At 39.0% G+C, this 20,648-nt stretch overlaps 1 protein-coding gene across 5 annotated transcripts in view; it reads right to left on the bottom strand.

The window, feature by feature from the left end:
* SNTG1 (syntrophin gamma 1) overlaps positions 1-20,189 on the bottom strand; it is a 348,743-nt gene extending 328,554 nt beyond the window's left edge. For 3 of the 5 annotated variants that reach the window (XM_027452099.3, XM_027452100.3, XM_072034683.1), the window contains exon 1: positions 20,049-20,187. The gene's annotated coding sequence lies outside the window, so the exon portion shown is untranslated. Of the gene's footprint in view, positions 1-1,317; positions 1,389-20,048 lie in introns of all 5 variants that reach the window. The other 2 variants (XM_072034682.1, XM_038174969.2) reach the window with 1 other exon arrangement.
* Positions 20,190-20,648: the final 459 nt, after the last annotated feature.

The following is a 20,648-nucleotide window of genomic DNA, read 5'->3' as shown; positions in this document are numbered from 1 at the left end:
TTCATCTAATTCCAACACCCTGCCATAGGCAGGGACACCTCCCACCAGACCAGGTTGCCCAAAGCCCCATCCAACCTGGCCTTGAGCACCTCGAGGGATGGGGCATCCACAGCTTCTCTGGGCAACCTGTGCCAGTGCCTCACCACCCTGTGAGTGAAGAATTTCCTCCTAATATCTAATGTAAATCTCTCCTCTTTTAGTTTAAAGCCATTCCCACTTGTCCTATCACTATCTGCCTGTGTAAAAAGTCACTCTATTTTATCTTTTTTATAAGCTTCATTTAAGTACTGAAAGGACACAGTGAGGTCTCTAGTGACGTTTTTGCAGTCTAGGCATCATTTCTCAGTTACAAAAGTTTAATGAACCTCATCAGTCATGAGATCTGTCAAGAATACGTTTTATCAATCACTATATGGAAATGGACAGCAGGGATAAAATGCATTATGACTTCTTTGGTCTTGGGTATAACTCAAACTGTTCTGAAGTGCTGTTCATAATGGTCATCCATAGTGCAAAGCAGCACACCTGACATCATATGCACAAAACAATATATGCAGAGGAGGGCTAAACACTACTATTCTGTTGGGATAACTTAATGCCACTTAAAGGCATTGTTTTCTACATTAATTAATGTTCAGGAACCAGGAACTCATAAGCAGAACTCTAGTAAATTCCTTCACTGGAGGAAAAAAAAAAAAAAAGAAAAAAAAAAAAAGTTTTGATCAATCTTAATCTATTTTAGCACAGATATTTAAAAATGACCATGTCATCATTGCTCAGCTGGACACTTCTGTTTCATTTGTTTTATGACCCAGGCTAGATTTCACTGAATGAATCTATATTTTCCAAAAAGATAATTACCCACATCAACCAATGAATGCTCATTATAATCAAGACAGAACAATATGTCCGTTTGGTAGTATTCTTTCTTGTTCCCTTTTGAAATAAAATAATTTCCTAATAATTGCAAGGAAAAGAAAAAGGGTAAAACAGCTACTACACTTAATGCAGTTATAATTCAATCTACTCCTAGCCATTGGCATAATTGTTAATACATGTATGTCCTACCCTCTTACTCATAATGCTACCCCTGGAAATGATATCACAGTGCATTATACATTCCCTGTAGGACTACTCTTGGCTTCAGACCCAGTGAACTTATCTTTTTTTCAGTGAGCTACAAATTTATTAGACACAACTCACTATTTTCATTTGTGATATAAACTTATTTGATTCATTTCCCAACTCTAGAGAAGTGATTCGTCAGCCTTTGGTAAATGAAAGTTATTTTTGCATAGAATAACAGTTCTAACTTACCCAATTGGTTGCTGCCATCAGATAAAGCAAAATTATTTTCTTCTAGTTGAGTATAAGGTACACTCAGCGTACTAAAAGGATGAAAATGAAAAAAAGTGAAATCATATACTCATATGTGAATACATAAAAGGAATGTAAATCCACCAGCATGTTTTTAGAAATGCACATTAAAAAACAAAGATCTTCTTGATAATTTTTTGTTATTGTTGTTGACAAGGATATGCTCTGATTATCTCAGTACTGAACCTGTTATTTGTTTAGAACAAGCCTTTAAGATTAGCAGTCTTGGAATGTATGAAAAAATTGCACAGGATCACATTCCTTACCTTTCACATTTTCTACTATACATTTATGTTCAGTTCTTCCATGGCATTCAAACGTCCAAGGTAAATTACTTATCTTTCAGATTTCTTTTTGCTCTTTACCCAGACTTATAAAATCTATTTGGGTATTTCCCTTCTTGGCAGGGTTTAAGAAAATCCTCTGAAGCACAGGTGATACTGACACACTTGGTTTTTTTTATTTCCAAAAATTCCTGTGCACAAATTCACTGCAGCATTCCAAAGTCTAATGCTGCATATACTTTTTAGCATGGGCTTTCAGCTTTCCAGGGATACATAGCATGCAGACACTATTACCTTGCCAGAAACACAAGTCTACTACTATTTATCATTGTAAAATTTTAACATTTTTATATCAAATACACTCAGCAAGACAAGAACATTTCACTCCTTTCATTTGCATAGAAACCAAGAAGCCAATTTACAAATTGTACCATTTTTTCAATCAGTGAGAATTTTTTTCCCTCAGCTCTAGTGTTAAATTGTTTAACAGAGTTTCAAAATGCAAATCAAGTCTGAATCCTACACTTAATTTTCAAGGGCACTGCATGAACACTAGAGACTCTGAGTAACTCTAGGAACAACCTCTTCCCCAAAATACTGGAGCAATGAACTTCATAATTTTGTCTAAAATTCTTCGTAGTGTCTGAGACACACCAAGAAATAGTAAAGCTCAAAGTGCAAAAATTTGTAGTTCCAATCAGAAAGCAAAAAATTCCACTACATAATTCTGTGTCTTATGGACAAAAGAATGAAACAGTACAAAGTGATGCTTCTTTCCATGACAGTGAGGAATGCTAACTATACTTTCAAAGAGTGGAAATCTGGCATGAGAGAAAGACACATGCCAATTAAAGTAGAAAGTAAAAAAGGTAGAAAGTTTAATCACAAATAGGGGCTCTGAAAGTTTATCACTGTGCATTTGAATCAGGTTTTAAGATACTTCTGTGCCTTTGAACATTTTGTTGGACAGGTCTGGTTTAAAGCTTCTATTGCTTTAATCTTTTTAATGGGATGATGATGAACTATGGAGCCCAGAATTATGTGGCAGAAGGTTTTTAGTCTTTCATCCACAGACTTTCTTTGCAAAATGCCTATTGCCACTGATCACAGCATCCCTTTGCCCGTTTGCTGAGTACTAGAAAAATGTTCTACAGAACCCTAACCGTAACTTAAAAAACAATCAGCTAAATTAATGGAAGCCTATGTCTCCATTTATGTTAATAAACGGTTTTCCCCAGTGGTATCACAATTACCAATTTGGACACAAAAAGCTTTAACTAGGACCCACAATACATTTTCTATAAATACCCAATTGCTTTATTCTATGAAATACAACATAGTATGCAAAAGAGAGTTACAGAAAACAAAAGGACATGTCAGTGTAGTCACCACTGTTTCTTAATTTGATTGTCTAAGAAAATTAAGTTTGTGTTATTGTACTGCCTGTATATGCCCACACACGGCTGAAAGATTGGGGATATACCTGCAGGTCTAAACATCTCCAAAAGCATCCATGAGTTTGCAGTCTCTTCCCAGTGCTAAGATTCAGCAAAACTGGCTGTAGAGGGAGAAGTACTGGCAATGACAGTTCTTAAAGATTTTGTGCAAACACATCACTGGATAAAACAGAGACTCTGTTAGTAATCCTACTGGCAATTAACACAACCACTAGGGATGTGAGCATTTATTCTTGATGGATAACCTACCACCTCAAAATAAAACAATAATAAATGAAAGTGCTGCTTGCAGAATTAGTAACTGGTGTGGAGGAATGGAGATATCACAATGGTGGGACCACAGAGCTACTTACCCAAATGTAATACAGGAAAGACCAGTGTGGATTATCCCATTTGAAGAGAGAACATTACACCATCCACAATGATATGCCACAAAACTGTATTGAAACTGAACATTTTTATTAAGCAGAGTGTGGCCCTGATGGTGAGGCAGTCTGAGTATAAACTACAGTTGAAGTCCTAGGGTAACAAAACTGCTGTGGAAGGAGGAGGCAATGGCACTAGAAATCTTGGTTAACAAGCCAACTGCATGCAAGGACTCCAAATGCTAAGTTGTAAGTGGTTTAGGATTGCATATCAGTGACTAATGCACTGTCTGGCTGGTTCACCCTGTCACACCTGACGAGGTGCTGTGGGGGTGACAGGGTCACGATGGACTGGTTCTGCTTTCTTTGTTAAGGGACTGACTCTTACCATGTTACTACTGTGTTACACAGTGCAATTGACATTTACAAATACATGCCCAAACATTAATATTTGCCAAAACATTAATATTTGGTGAGACAGTGAAGTCATCCTAGCCCCCTTCTGTTTCTTATGAAAGCACCTGGTTCTTATAAATAGCCATTTCATTTCCATAAATGGTAACTTTCCCTCAAAATCTTATGCACCAGAAAACAAACAAACAAACAAAAACTACCTAAGGCAGTAACTATTAGGAAAACAGGAACTCAGGAGCTTATGTAGCAGAAGGGTGCATGATCAGTCTTGTGGTAACCAACACAAAATCCACGTAGGCCTGTGCTACAGTGAGGCTGAAGCAAGTGTAGTTGGTTTGACAGCCCTGCTAGCTGGCTTCATGCTAGGCTACCTCTTCACTTTCATCCAGATTACTCTGTTATTTCAAGTTTATTTTAATTCTTTCCCATAATGGGAAGATTGTATCATCGCATCAAATCCATATGCAGACTTACACTTAAAATTAGAGGAATTTTGAAACTAAATACTAGGGTAGAAAAAGGGGGGGGTTGTTGTTACAACTGTCAAACCTTATGCAGAAGCACAGGTTACTAACCCATAAATTCATCTGTTTGTTTTAACACAAATTATAAATTATTTTGGGAATTTATAGTTCTCTAAAAGAACAACTTCACTTTTTACTTCTACAGTGCAGTAATAGAAAAACAATTAAATTAGTTAGCAGTTGTGACTACAGACAAAAAAGATCTCAAAGAGATTTCTTCAAGTGCTTATTATAGTATGTGAATACTCAGACCTCCAAATGATTTTCCTTACTGTGTATCAATTAAGACAGAGACTGAAAAATGAGCAAATATGACTTTGTATCAAATTTAATTTATGTCAAGAGTAGATTTAGACAAATTCATTTTAAATGCACATACAACAAGTCAATATATTTTACAGGTTTGCATAATGTTCTTTCAAAAGATACATCAGAGAATGACTTCAAGTAAACAGAAATTCGCTACTAGATCATGCAAAATACTCTGAGAAACCAAAGATGCATGTAAATCAATATCTAACACACTATGTGCCTCCACTGTCTCTAACTAATGGAATAACCCTTTATGTAACCACTCATTAATGAAGTCTCAAAGTACTAACCCATGTGCCCATGAAGTATGAATTTAAGCTAAATGGGATAAATGAACCGAAAGAAATTCATGTGATTCACTCAAGCCTATGTGGTGATCACAGAGCAAATCTAATTCAGAAGTTTCAGTTCCAGTTCCCTTGCTCTACTCAGTAGATTTGGCAGTGCAAAACTGAAATAATGAGGTTTAAGTTAAAACAAATTATAGTTTTGGAATTTACTGAAAATTCAGTAAGAAAAAACACTACACAGAAAGAAAATAGTTTGGGGTAAAACTTCAGTTTCCAGTTTTCATCAGGATCTACATATCTCCTTTTTGTGCTCCCTCACACTCCACATCTTTGCAGTCTAAATTCAAGAGTAACATTTTCCTTTACCAATTCACTCTTTATTTTTTAATTAACTGTATGGCCAAACTGATGTGTAATTTCACTTGTTCAAGCTGTTCACTCTCCAATCATTTTGCTATACTTTAAAACTAAACTCTGGACAGTAACTCTTTCAATTTCCTGTTGCTGAAACAGTGGAAATTGGTTTAAATCCAAGAAATCTATCACTAACCACTGTCATGACTGCCATCAAATGTTCAGAGTTAAAAAACAAACAAAACCAAGGATGTTTTATTAAGCTGAAAGTAAATTACCAGGTAATCTGTCCTTGTCTGGTATGTACTGCCTCAAGGCAGATATCTGAAAACATTCACTTCAAGAAGGCTCGACAATTTCACCGAATAAATGTATATTAAGTAACTGTAAATTAAATATTCAAGTGTAGCTATTAAAACAAGAAATACTATTTTCAGGCTCTGTGACAAGATACTTTAATACTCAAGAGCATACAGTAGGTAGATTTTATTAAAGCAGCAGAAGGAAAAAAATGGAAAAAGGCAAAATTTAATTTGCTCAAAAAGTAGATGCTAAGATCTCACTGAATTATATAAAGCTATTAATATAAAACTATTCAAAACAAAGGACTGAGCAAATTTCCTTTTTAGGCTGGAAATCAGTTCCATATGAAAGTTAAGTTAGTTTACTAGGTTATAAAGGCAGATATGCAAGTCATAGGTAGAACATTTTTACTTTTATTTGAGACAAGAAAATATGTATTATGCAAATTTCAAGGGACAGAACAGGCAACTCGGTGGTGGACTGGTGGCAACAGCAACAATCTCAGTAAACTGCTGAATATAAAACCTAATGCACAGCTTTCCTAAGCAAAACCCTAGAACACAAAAAGAGAGCTTCAGCTTGATGTTAGGGAGGAGAAGAACCAGCAGAGGCATTTAAAGAGAAGATTTAACATAGGCCTGGAAGATGACCTCTGGCTGTGACTGTGAATGGGCTTGAGGATGGTATGTGGCATGGGAAAGATTATCTGAAAGAGAGTCAGTTTCAGTACATGCACAGGCCTGTATGTGCGTTATCTAAGTCTAAAACAAGTGACAAGAACACCCAAGAACACAAACCAAATCACGTACTGTGGCTTCTGTCACAATCAGAAATGGGTTTATTACAGATTTTCTAATTCCAGTACTATCAAGGTTGACAAGGTTATTCAGTATATCCTGTTTAACACAGACATATAGGTGTCTATCTCTTACAAATGTATGTGTACACACACGTTAGAAACATATACAGTCATATGTTTAAACATATGTTAGAAACATATACAGTTAAATCACAACAGACATACTGAAAAAAATGTATATAAGTGTGATGCCCTAACTAGACACCATCCTCAAAAATACGGAACATCAGCTGCTACCAAATTATCATTTTTTGTCATCCCTTTGAGAAAAAGTTGGCTGAAAAGCAAAAATTAAACCTCATGCAAATGAAGAAGAATATATATTTACAATTTAAGACAGAGCTATTCTCTGTATAGATGTATCTCTAGCTAGTCATAGTAACAAACGTTATACCTGAAGTTTTATGGACGAATTGACAACAGTCCTTGTAACTCAAGTTGCTTTCACTTCTATCATGGCAGTACCTTGTACCTCATTAAAAGATGCTTTACATGTGGATAGTAAAGAAACTTACTCCACTTCAGGCACTTACAATTTCTTCTTCAAATTACTTGCATTTATATCAGTGTTATAATTCTATAACTGCTGCTATAGGAATATTACGCTTAAGATCTCAAGGCTCTCTACCAAGTTAATCTCAGAACTATCAATCTCAGAAATATTCAAGACCTGAAAAGATGGCCAGTAAGAACCCAATGCATGGCCTTCCTGCTGCTAACTGCAAGCACAAGAGCTAAACAACTGATGGGCCACAACAGGTAAGGAAGGTTAGAAGAAACATTGCATCAAATCATGGTTGTGAGAGGAAACAGGTATTTGAGTGGTGCAATGCTCAAGGCAAAGGCAACAAGTGGGTTTCTGCCACAAGCGTCTATCTGCAGCGTGTTCACTGACATAGTAAGAGGAAACATTACAGCCAATCTTTGTAAATAACAAGGATGTCACCACAAAAATCTCTGATATGCATCATCTACTTTCTTTTAGCAGGAGCACTCCAGTAAGTCAGAAGATAGCAGGTGGCTACTCAGACGGAAGGGACTGACATATAAATCATTTCACACTTCAGAAGCTGTCTAGTGTATTTCAGTAAATCAAAGACTTCCCAGAATGATGAAAACTGATCTTGCTGTAGAAGAACATCCTCTCTGTGGCAGAGGAAGACAGAGCTGATTCAGTCACACGTCATGCCTGCCATGCTCTGACAAAACATCTGCATTCTCCTTCTAAGCAAGCGAATGAAGGCTGCTAGGGAAATCTGCAGTAAAACCGTGATGAAGAATATCCCAGGAAACCACTTCTGTATATACAGAGCAACATGCAGCGTCTCCTTACAGCAACTACATGAATGAAGAGCCTTCAGATTTTAAGAGGCGGTATTACTTAGGTATCTGCTGCATGTAGCACAATAAGTTTTCCATCTTATAAACAACCAACCAAACAAACAAACAAACCTGCTCTTTATAACCCCAAACTTGTCCTTTATAACCTTTATAAATTGTCCTTTATAACCCCAAACAACCTCTGTTTTTGTTAAATACACAAGCTCTTTCCTGAAGCCCAAACTCAAGCACCAAACCTCATTCTGGCCCTTCTCTTTTTTTTTTTTTTTTTCTTGTCTCTATTAGTGAACACTGCACAAATAACAAATAATGCAATGTGCACAGATGAAAAAAAAATGAGAATTATGAAAGACACTGGATTTGAGAGGAAGACAAATATTTGGTCAATCACCTATTCATTCAGTTCATGCAAACAGGATACCACTGACAATACAGCATTTCTATGAATATTTAAATGATAGATCTTGAGATTGTAGGTCCAAAGCTTTAATACATCCTGAGGTATGGATCTATTAGGTGCTTTAATAGTAGAGGGACAAATAAGAATGTAACATCTGTCCCTTCTCAATTAGCTTTATTTAGTATGTCATGGACTGTCCTTTCTGCATGTTGTTGCCTAAGAACCTGGCTATGGCTGCACATGGTGCTGATCTATGATTTAGACTACAGTAATTATTTTTATAAGTTACTTCTTTATTGATTTTTTTTTTGCTTTCCTTTATTTTACAATTTCAAACGATTCATCCCTCTGGAAATCTGACTTGCAGACTCTAGAGGGACCCACATCCTAAATCAAGCGCTGCACAGATAGGTGCTATTTACTATATACACTGTTATTCCTAATCTAGAGCTTCTTGCATGTGTATTTACTGTGCCAGATTTGTTTGCACAGTCAAAAAAACAAAGGTCAAATACTGCCCCCAATCTGCATCCTGAACATGCCCCAGTACTGTATGTACAATTGACTTGTATAAGAGACCATAATTATGGCATGTTTTCATTTTTTTTCCTCATCATTTCTGTATTTCGGTCAGATGGTGTTAAAAAAAATCTTTTCAGTAAAAGATGGTATTTATGTAATTATACCTTCTTTTGAAGCTAACAAAATGCTTTGACGAACAAACAGATGGGTGTTTGGGGTAAAACGATAGGTTTCAAACACACAGCAAGACAGTTTATACATTTATAAGTATAGGTTACTACGACAGATGTATATTTTTAAAAATAAAGGACTAGCTTTCCTTGCAGTATCATCTCCAACTATTTACATGCTATAAATCTGCAGAAAGTAACATTTAGCTGTAATTGCAAAACTTCAAAGTACAGTATGGTTTTTGTGGGCTTTTGTGTAGATGCTTTTTTCCTGCACATTAAATGTCTGCAGAGAAATTCTGTGGGTAGAAAGATCTAAAACACTTTTCCACCATCCAGAGAAGATAATTCTGGTGACATAAAATGAAGAATGCAGTTAATCTTGTGTATCATTTTCTAACTGGAGTAATATTGGCACATGATCCATGAAGGCAGCCTCCTTCTCATCTGAAGTCTCAGAAGTAGAATTATCATTTAGAAAGCTTACAATCATAATTTTACAGTTTTACAGGTGCCTTTAGAGGTGGTTCCAGCTATTTGTTCCAGCTCTACTTGCTGGAAAGGAAGGTGCCCTGACAATTTTCCTAAGGAAATTAGAATTCTGAAATGAGATCCATAACTCTGTTTAGTCCCTACAGACTACTGCAGAGTCTGCTGTAAAAATAGGCATGCGCATGAAGCCCAATTTATTGTATTTATCTTGAACAAGACACTCATGTATAAACATGTATGTGGGAGAGGGAGAGGGAGAGGGAGAGGGAGAGGGAGAGGGAGAGGGAGAGGGAGAGGGAGAGGGAGAGGGAGAGCGAGAGCGAGAGCGAGAGCGAGAGGGAGAGCGAGAGCGAGAGGGAGAGGGAGAGGGAGAGAGAGAGGGACAGGGACAGGGACAGGGACAGGGACAGGGACAGGGACAGGGACAGGGACAGGGAAGAAACCATGGTGATGCCACTTTTGCATCTTTCCTAACATGAAACAACCTGAGGGCCTCACCACTTTTCTCCTTGTGCCGATCTCAGATAGACTTAAGAACCAGAGCATCCCAACTACATCCTCAAATGGGCCTGCAGAAATTAGTGGCCTAAGGATGCAACAGAACTCCTGCTCATGAGGTCCTGCTTTAAATATGGGGGACTTATGGGGAACAGTGACACAGCTACAGTCTTTCCCAGAGATTTCTCAGATGGTCAGAGAACATGGTTCTGGCAGAGCTCCTCTGCATTAGTAGCAGGTGTGTATTTCAAGGACATATTTCAATTACTGAACAAGTGCAATCTTGGAAGCACAACTTTCCCCTCAAGAACCCAGACAGCAACTCTCTCATCAAATACCTTGCTTCTGTTCTTCTTACAGTTCTTTGTCTGCTTTGTCTAAAAATGCAGCTACTCACCTTTTCCTCTCTTCAGGGGTCATATATACTCTCTCTTCAACACAGCATAAAGAATTGCAAAAGCACGCCCACTGCATTTTTCTCCTTCTTTCTTACAGTCTACTTAGACATTCACTACTGCAGTTACTGATGGTCTCAAGCTTACAGGCCTGTGGCCATCGAAGACCTGTATAGCAGGCATACTGCTGTGTACACATGGCAGTCAGAACTACTATACATTAGCTAGCAGAGAAAGGGTTTTGTCATTTTAAACTTCGGTGAGTAAAAGTTAAAAAAGAAATCCATAGTGAAAAACATCAAAGTTCCCTATCAGTGCCCTTAAGCACCTACTATCATTCTTTCTAATGAACAGATGGATGTGACATCTTATCTGCATCTCAAAACACAAGGGTTTTCACTCTGTCTGCTGAATGGTCATCACTGATGCCCTTCATAGCACTGTAAATCAGCATAAGCTTCTGCAGCATTTGGTAAATGTTTCATTGACACAAGGAAAGCATTATTTTATTTCCTTTAAGAAATAAGTAGGGAAAAGATGCTTATAAGTTTCTTTAGGGTTTTAGCATTGAGATTCAGTGAATACCTCCTGGCTCCACCACTGATGTTACCATGGTATGCACAGTTAGGGTGAGGAATTCCCCTGAAAGGTATCATCTCTCCCTGCATGAATGTTATTATAACGTCTAAAGTCAGCAGCTGTACCGTGCCTTGTTCTAAGAAAGCACATCTAGCTACATTCACCTGCATATGTGGGATAAGTCCCTGACTGTGATTTCCTATGACAAGTTATGATAGCTTGTCCCTTCAGTACTACAGGACACGTACCAAGTCTGCAGCTATTTCTCAAGTAGCACTTCAAATCAGGTCTTAATCCTTCCCTACTGTTACACCCTAGAAAATGTATTTGATTCTTCTATGGTACATTTTTTTAGGAAAGAGAGGCCTCATGTTTCTTTATAGTGTCTAAGAATAAAAACATGTCCTGAAAATGAACACTGAATAAAAACATCTAAATACATTCCTCTTCAAATCTCCCATAGCAAACATTAGTGTAAGAAAAACGTGTTAGAAGATAACACAATGAAGTGAAGTAGGTGCCATTCTCTGAGGACTGACTTTCACAGAGGTGTTGGTCTGTATCAGCTGGAGAAAAACTCTTCCCCTAAAACACAGCATCATGCAATCCTAAACCCCACTGGGTGTCAGATACTTAGCAGAAGCTGTACCAGACTACAAATTCCATTTTTGTAGATGTAAGACCTTCCCAGGAGCTTGTCCATACCACTCTGCTTGGGTTGTCTACCTAAGCAGAATCAGACTGTCTTGTGTGAGAAACACTCCGTAGCCAATAACTTAGGCTCAGGCGAGGATCTCAGTGAAGTAGTAATTTATTCGCGATTGCAATGGCGGGCGCCCCACAAGCAGGAGAGAGCGCATCTACTAGTTCCAAAACACAGTTTATATACCTTTTGATGGCAGAACCCTCCCCTGTTTCCCCACTGAGTGGGTAATCCAGGTTCACAATCTATCTGATGCTTCACACACAATGCATGGCCTTCAGTTGCCGGCCTGTTAAATTTCAAATTTCTTTTGACATTTTTACTGCTTGAAGTGGTAATGTTTCTTCACTTATCTGACTTGACTTGACACCGTGATTTTCACCTAATTGTCCTAAGGAGTCTGGTTGTCTGCATTTCACTAAGTCGCCTGCTAAACTTTCTTATCACTGTAAGCATATCTCAGTACCACATTCCCTCCTTCTAAACAATGTAACTCTGCAAAAACAACATTTCTATTCCCACACTTGTAACTACTGGATTCACGAGGCTGAAATAAAGAACTAAAACCAACTAAAAACTAGAACAACTAAAGAAAGAACTAAAGATTAAAGAAGAACTAAAACAACTAAAGAACTAAAAATGCCGTTTGAGCTTGTATTTTCCCCAAAAAGTCTTTCTCCACTACCCACACCCTATACTTTCTTTCAGACATCTCAGCCACAGAAACTGGTGGCTGAGGGATTAGAGATTCAAGTCCTTGCCAGATGACCCTTTATGACCCAAATGTTCTCCCACATGCCGGCCATTCAGCCACATTGGATTAGATTCCCTTAACAAAGTATTCAAAGGTTAGGTCCTTTGATATTTAAAACATTTCCTGAGTTTTACTATCATTCCCACTCCTGACTGTCAGGAATCTGAGGAGTATGCATATATATCTCAGATTGACAGACTTCTTCCTTAACTAGACATATCAACCTGCATGTTGGCATCTTTCCTGCAGAACTGCAGAATTTCCCATCTTACCTATGATAAAAGAAGCAGCTGCACATCAATTGTACATCAATTATTTAACGATTATGATCTTTGGCACATTATCAGCTTTCTTTAGAGACAATATTCAATACAGCAGAAACACGACAAGGTAACTGATTGGATCTAGTCAGCCCCAAAAAAGCAAGCAAAAAGGTTGTATCAAGACAAAAGATCATTCTTACACACACACAAAAAAAAAATGAGCAAGTTCAGGGCTGAAAACTTAAAATAAACTTGCAAATAATAAGACTTAAGTAATCTTGTTTAATACTGGGAGCAAAAAAAAAAGGTAAAAAAAAAAATTGGGGGTCTGTATACAATGTGCGACTCTAACAGAAAGGTCCAATTTATTTAAGAAGATGCTGGATGATGTTTTCCTAAATTGCCAAGAGGGAACTGGACACCAAATTTTTCTCTTTTCCCATTTCACAAAATGCTTTCTCACAAAAAAAAAAAAAAAAAAAAAAAAAAAAAAAAAAAAAAAGCCTTTGCTCTAGTTAGACAATTACAGCTAATATATAACCATGAAGAGTAATTATAAAAGCCAAAATCAATTCTCATTCAAACATGAAAAGTCATGGACTCAGTCCTGTAAACACAGAGTACACAAATAACAATATATTAATATTAATAAGCAATTGTATGCAAAAACACAAAAGCAGAGCACAAAAAATACAGAATCTCAGACCTGAGAAAACAATCAATTGAATGTAAACTATACCGCATGATGAAAATAAATAATGTTGCAGATCAACCTTGAAATTCTCATTTCAGGAAAAGGTACGGTAATATCATTACAAAGAGGCTAGAGAAGACGTAATAAGAGGTACATAAAAAGCCATGTTGTGTAGGTTCACAGCAACACATGGGAATATCAAATCACCAGTAACAACTGGATTTCTCCATTAATCAAAGCAAGCAATGAATGACGTAGTTTGTCTCTCAGAAATGGGAATTAAAAAAAAAAAAAAAAACTGAAGAAAACTTCAAAAATATACAGCTATTCAAATGGTGTTGAGAGCATAGATAACAATACAACAAAAATAATGTATAATTACTGATCAGTAAGATCAGCACCCCATCAGGGGGAAGCTACTGAATGTAGTAAAAATTGAAGTTGCTTTATAAAACAGATTAACAACCTGAAATTTAGGTAATTTTAATGAAGACATCACAAGAAAATAGCCCAGACAACCTTACAATTACAAAAGACATCAGCTTGTGAAAAGTAGCATATGATGAACCATTACTATACATGCTTAAGAATTAGCTAGCTGAAAGACTAATGGCATGGTGTATTTGTGCATTCACTTATCCAGGAACACCTTTTACATTCCCAGTGATTTAAAGAAAAATGAAAAGTGATAATCTGCAGGTGCTGTCATGATTTCTATACACTTTACTTAGAAATGTCTAACACAGTTACAGTAAGCTTTCTCCAGAAAAATTCTCTCATGAATGTCACTGTATTTGACTGAGAAGTTGCTTCAGCTGAAAAAATCAATATAGTAGTTATTTTTGCACTTACATTAATAGAGTTGCTTAGTTTGCCAACAGGGAGCCCTGCTACTAACTGCACCCCTGACAGCAGCCAAACATGTCATATTCATAGTGCATTAACCACTCTGGTTTCCTGGAACTATAACCCCAGTTTGCTTTTAAATCCATTCCTCCATGTTATTAAAGTCTAACGCTGATTTTGAAAAAGAGTACTTTTTATTATATATTACACTCTGTGTTCATAAAGTTGTTTCATAAAAAAGCAAAACACAATGTGTAGAATTAGAATGAAGGCACTCTGATTTTTAAAACCTGTAAGCCTGATGCTGATTCCTATTCATAAATCTATCCCCAGGAAGAGCTCTGTGCAGGCACCGGTGTGTGTTTTATTACATGACAATAACTGCTCTGCATGGACTGAACTTATATATATTGCCTCATAAATGTTTGCCATTTAATAACTAATTAAAACAGGTGTACAATGAACTGTTTGTGAATTCTACTTTATTTAGGAACAGTCAGCTGTGAGACCAACTGATAATGGATACAGGCAGACAGCTGTGTGTGGTGAAATCTAGAGCTGCAAGACAACCACAGAGCCAATGTTTTTTGTCTCCTTTTTCACTCAAATAATAATAATAAAAAAAAAGTCTGATTAAAGTAGATCGGTTCTCAAAGGCTGTTTATGATATATATGAAACGATAAGAGAAAGAGAAGAGATGCAAGCATAATTGTAATTGCTTTACTTCTTTAGGGGTCAAAAGCAAGCCAAAGAAAATCAATGTCCATTTATGTAGGAGAAGCTGAAGCATACAGTTCATTATTCACAACTGTTAAAATAGTCAATCAAAACATTTTGCCATGTGAATGACTAGAAAAAGCTATCTCACATAATTTTGAATGATGATATATTTAGAAACAGAAAAACATTTCATAAAAAGAAGTTCAAAAACAATTATGCAATTAAGAATCAGTGTTCTTATAGTAAGGCAAATGAAAACAACTGTATTATGGAAGAATATCAAACTTTGAGAAGATTTCTGAGAACCTGGTACCTGTTGAAGTCACTGAGAATTTTACATGAAATTCAATAAAAATAGCAAAATAATCATTACACTGCGGAATAATCACTCTCACTGGTCAGATTCTGAGATCTGTACAGGATGATTTCAAACTCCCTCTAGTTTTTGACAGAAAGGGGAGGAAAAAAAAAATGTCATCAACAATACCCCCATTCTTACTTCTTTACAGATAGCCATCTTCTTTAATAAATTTAGTATTACAGATGAAAAAAAAAGTCATATATTCTGCTTTATTCAAACAGCCTTCGTTCAGACTTAAATATAAGTCTACTTAATTAATTTGACCAGAAGCAAGGTAGCATTGACTTAAAGAGTAATTTCTAACATCTTCAAGAAAGCCAGTATACTGTCCCCTATTTGAAAAAAAAAAATTGTACTTGAAAAACAAGAAAAAAAATAAAAATAATAATAATACTTTAAAAAAAAAATATATATATATATAGCATATTCTGATGAATAAACCATTCCTCTGGTACCATTATCTCAGAAGTTCCAAGCAACAAACACTTTCAGAAGTGTTTGATGCCATCAGCTTAAAGAGCACCTCTTTGAAAGAAAATCTGACCAAATCTGGCAAGAAACACCCAAACCTAACAGCAAGCAGCAAATATACCATGGCAAAAAATAACAAATAAATAAAAATTCCAGCAACCATGAGATTTCATCTAGATTTCAAGTACCTGCAGAATAGTCAATTGCACCAACAATCAGTTGTGCTCAAGGTGGCTAAAACTGTGAGCTTTTTCACAGACTCAGTTCCAAATCAAGTATGAAAGGAGGAAAACATCAGCGCCCTTACCTCTGTCACATCTCACACTGAAATTTCAGTGGCCATTGAAATGCACCCCGCGAGCAACAAGTGTTGGGCTTTAGCTCTGTCTTGGGACCTGTTCCACACCTGGAATATTCATGTCCATTCTCAGGGCAAAATGGACATGTGTGCAGTTCCTAGCAGCAGGGCACCTCCTGCTTTTCATGGGGAAAAAAAGTACTGCACAGCCTTCCAAAAACCATCTGTGCCTCATAACTGAAGTCACTCTGAACACCGGAGCGGCACAGTAAACTTTGTACAACAGCATCGTTTACCCATGTTTTGGCTTTTCAAGCAAAGCCTCATCGTTTAGAACAACCGCACACAGGTAACTAAAATCTACTGTTACTCTCACTGTAGTATCACAAGAAATAGCACTTACTTTTTTGTCCAATACACCTAACGTAAACTGGAGAGCAAGGCATAAAATTAATCTAATCCCAAACATTTTTCTTAATTAGTCTCCTTCTGCCCATTATTTTAATGAATTAAAGAGACCAAGTCCTCAAGGAAGAGCCCAGCCCTTGGTTCATACACCTCCAGATTCATCACACAGTGGCATATGCCACCTCTTTTGGCCAACTTCAACTATTTTCTGAAGATAAAGCTCAGAGTCCCAAGTGATGACATCCACAAGTATGCAGTGGAAGAAAGCTTGCTTTGTTTCCACTTATAGAGTTCCTCTTCTTCATAAGGTGTAGACACGTCACCCACTAAATCAATCTCTGAAGATGGACAGATGCCTCCCTTTAGCAATTAAATATGCATGTGAATGTCACTGACAGGGCCTCCACTGCATTATCTGGTGTTAATTAGAGCAGTATATTTGAAGTATAATCTATTTTTTTTATTTATTTCTTTTATTTTTTTAATGTGTGCTTCCTCTTTCTCTCTGCTCTCTGATCTGCAACAAGAATGCAGAAAATCTAGGTTGGCCACAATGACAGTAAGGCTTTCTCAGTCTTCCAGCTATGGCAGGTAAAACTCAGGGTAAATACCGAAGGTTGTCTGTGTTGTAATCATGCTGAGCCAATGTCACAGCACACTGCCAGAGGTGCACGTTGATGCAGCAGACTTAAATTGGGATTCAGCCCACCCACATTCAGTTCTTTTTCTGGAAACCTTAACTGAGAGCATAGTCATGAGAAAGGCCAAGACCACATGTTAAATCCATTTGACATATATAATTTGCTACAAATCCTTACCTTTTTAGCAATGCATGCAAGCAAACCTGGCAATGACAACTGGTAAGGAATACTGATGGTTTCAGTTTTCCTAGTGGCTTAGGCACAAGGGCCAGTGCTAAATTACAAGGAAAAAGAAATGGTACTTGTCTGAGCACTTCAGAGTGAAGAATTGAGAACAGAAAACAGCTCTTTATAAAATATATTATATACATATATATATATGCTTTAAGACTAATAGAAATGATATGCTCAACTTGGTTGGAAAAACCTTACTTAACTGTTGATGTGTTTAATTTTGCTTACAGGGCTTTCTGTCAGTTCATGAAACTTATGTCTGACAAATCAAACAGCACATATGAGCAAATATGGAAAAAAATCAGGAAAGAGTTGTAATGTCTGAGCTTTACTCTGGAAATCTCTGATTCAAAAGGTACCAGCAAACTGTGATACGTTAATGGGAATGCTAGAATAGCTTTACAGTAAACAGTATGGATGGTCGCTCCTGAGTTCTTAAAAATTAAGAAAAACACACATTTTAAAGTATAAATATGCAGAAAGGTTTCTGATATGTTCCAATTCAGAGATAAAGAAAATATGTGAAGATAAAGGGCTTTGATTAGTATCTTAAAAGTAATTAAAGACCCTAGGTCTTACCTTCCACTTTCAAGTTTCTAACAGAAAAAGGAAGACTTCTTTTCTTCTATCAGACTCTGTGAAAACTTGGTTCTTTGGCCATGTAACAGAATGAAAACCTGGCTGTAAGTGACAGTCTAGAGCAGTATGCTCTTTAATTCAGTGATCGAGATCTTCATTAGATTATCTCATAGCTATGGGACAAGACACTGCAAAAGCCAAATGATACATCATTAAAGTATGTTTTCTTCCTCTTGAGGCAAAGAGAGTGTATAGCATTAGATTAATGTGAAGAACTAAAAATAAAAGGAAGAACAGGGCTCTGTAATATGCATCAGAAGTGGCAAAGCTGATACAGTTTTTAAAACCCATTTATTTATGTAATCAGGTATAAGCAGTTACTTATGTTAATTGTGGAAAACATCGATGTGATATCTAGTGCAAATGACTTCCAGATCAGTGCATGCTTCACTGTTTTATGATTTCCCTTGCACATGCCTAGTGAAAGCCTGCCACTCTGCAACAGAGGAAGGAATTACTACAACAAAACCATAGGTACACTTTGTTGAAAATTACGCTTTTTTGGTATGACGCAGAAACTGAGTGCTTTAAGTAATGGGCAAGTTTGTGTCCCAGAGTGTTACAACAGTTAGTCTAATTGTGTTTCACAGTATCTTCAGGGAGTCAGAAATACCAACCACAGGAAAGCTCTCCTGAAACTGCACTGAAACAAATGACATCCCCTTCAGCCAGCCTACCCACAGGGAGCTCCATCCACCATTACAGGAAAGGCTTACTTTATCTTTCTGCTATAAACTTGAGTTAGTTATGTGCTCACTGTACTGCCAAGCCAACATCTTTTAATCCTATTAGTTTTGCATCTAAGTAAAAATGTGTGTTCCAGCCCATAAGAAGATCTTCTCCTGCCAGCAAAGGAAAGTTCCTCGACCTGGAAAGCTCTGAGACTGCCCCCACATACAGCTTTGCTAGAGATCTCACTGATTAGAAAAAGAAATATCCAAAACTCACCAAATGTTTCACACACACCGACATTTCTGCAGGAGCGTATGCTTCCAAGTCTGCAACTTACACTCATCTCTGTGAGTGAGTTATTTCCCCAAGCCTACACACACACCATGCCCGGTGCCCCTGCTGAAACTACCGTGTTCCCTGGAGCTGTCGGAGCTGTTAGTGAACTGTCAGAGCCGAGCTATAAATCTGTGTAACTGCTTTTATTCTGTGATGCTCTCATGTTCGAACAGAACGTACATCAAGGTCGCTGTAAAAGATTGTAGTTTTCAGGCTCAGTGAGAAGATGCCAAGGAAATCAATACAGGCAAACTTAATTAAACACGGTCTGAAGTTCTATCTTCTCCCAAACCAGCCCAGAATTCACCTCTATATCCCCTGCATTTCAGAGACAGGTGTTTTGCAGATATGGGAAGGCAGGCTGCTTAGCTTATGTGCTATCTGTGCCGAAAGGTGAGCAGGAGAATTCATCCTCCTGTGTGTGACAGCTCTGCTCTGAGCTCCGTGAGGTTTTAACAGGAGATTACAGACCCGTGGGCCTTCTCCTTTGAAGTGGAGTTGCTCCGAGAGCAGAATTAGTCCTCTGCCTGCAACCCGTGCTCTGTATACTGAGATGCATTACGGCCAACTTTTTGTTCTGCAGCAATGTCAAGCCAAGCAATAAATCCCCACGGGCTAAAAACGAGCAAACAAACGCGACTGGGTAAACCATACCCTCGCAGCAAAAAGCACCTCGGAGAACATCCCCAGGCAGGACATGAGAAAGTTAAAGGCATCAAAACCAGAGCTCCGGGTTCACCACCCCGCTCACCCGAGCGGATCCGAGAGGCTCATGCATAGCCTGAGCCACCAAGAACCCTCTCTAGCAGGAGCCACGGGTGGGAAGCGACTCGGGAGGCTCCGGCGATCCGGCTGCAGCCGTGCACAAGGGAACAGCCAGGCACGGTGCTTTACATCTCGATGCTCCCCACAGCTGCCGGGCGGGCGGCGGGGCGCTCCTGGGATGCACCCCCAGCCCCAGCCCCAGCCCCGGCACCCCACAGCCGCACCGCCCGCAAAAGCAGGGGGAGGCAGGCAGCAGAAAGAAGTCACTCGAGGCGGGGGTAAGGCGGCGAGGAAGCAGGCACTTACTTGCCTAGACGCTACCGCCGGGCGACCTCCTCCTCTCAGCCGGTGAAACGCCGTGCCGCTCGTCCTCCTCGCACCGCTCCGCGCCGTTTCCAAAATATTTCCACCGGGCGCCGGCGCATCCCCTTCCCGGCTCAGCCGGAGCGCGCAGGGAGCCCGGCCGCCGCGCCCCGGAGCGCGGTGCCCATGGTGCCCAGCCACAGCCCCGGCAGCTTCCTCGGGGAGAGGGGGGGGCTCCGCTAACGCGGCATCGCGGCCAGCCGGGGGGCGACAGGGGCTCCCCGCGCCCTTCCCGGAGACGAAGCGGGGGCGTGCGGGGAGGCAGCGCCGCCCCTCCGCGGCGAAGAGCGGACAGGCGAGGCCGTGTGAAGCGAGGCGAGGCGAGGCGGCGCGGCGCCGCCACCGCGGCCGCAGCCCGCCGCGGCGATGCCGGCCCCGCCCGGGACCCCCGCCCGGCGCTGCCGGGGTGCTCCGTGGCGCCGCCCCGCCGCCGGATCCGCTGACGAGAAGCCCTCCCCCGGGATGAGCCGGGCGCTGTGGTGGGGCTGGGGCTGCGGATGGGGCCGGGATGGATCCGCAGAGCTGCGAGATCCCGCACTCGAC

The sequence above is a fragment of the Anas platyrhynchos genome, chromosome 2 (assembly GCF_047663525.1).
Source record: "Anas platyrhynchos isolate ZD024472 breed Pekin duck chromosome 2, IASCAAS_PekinDuck_T2T, whole genome shotgun sequence".
NCBI lineage: Eukaryota > Metazoa > Chordata > Aves > Anseriformes > Anatidae > Anas > Anas platyrhynchos.
The sequence above is the reverse complement of the archived record's forward strand: the minus strand, read 5'-3'. Positions and strand labels throughout refer to the sequence as shown.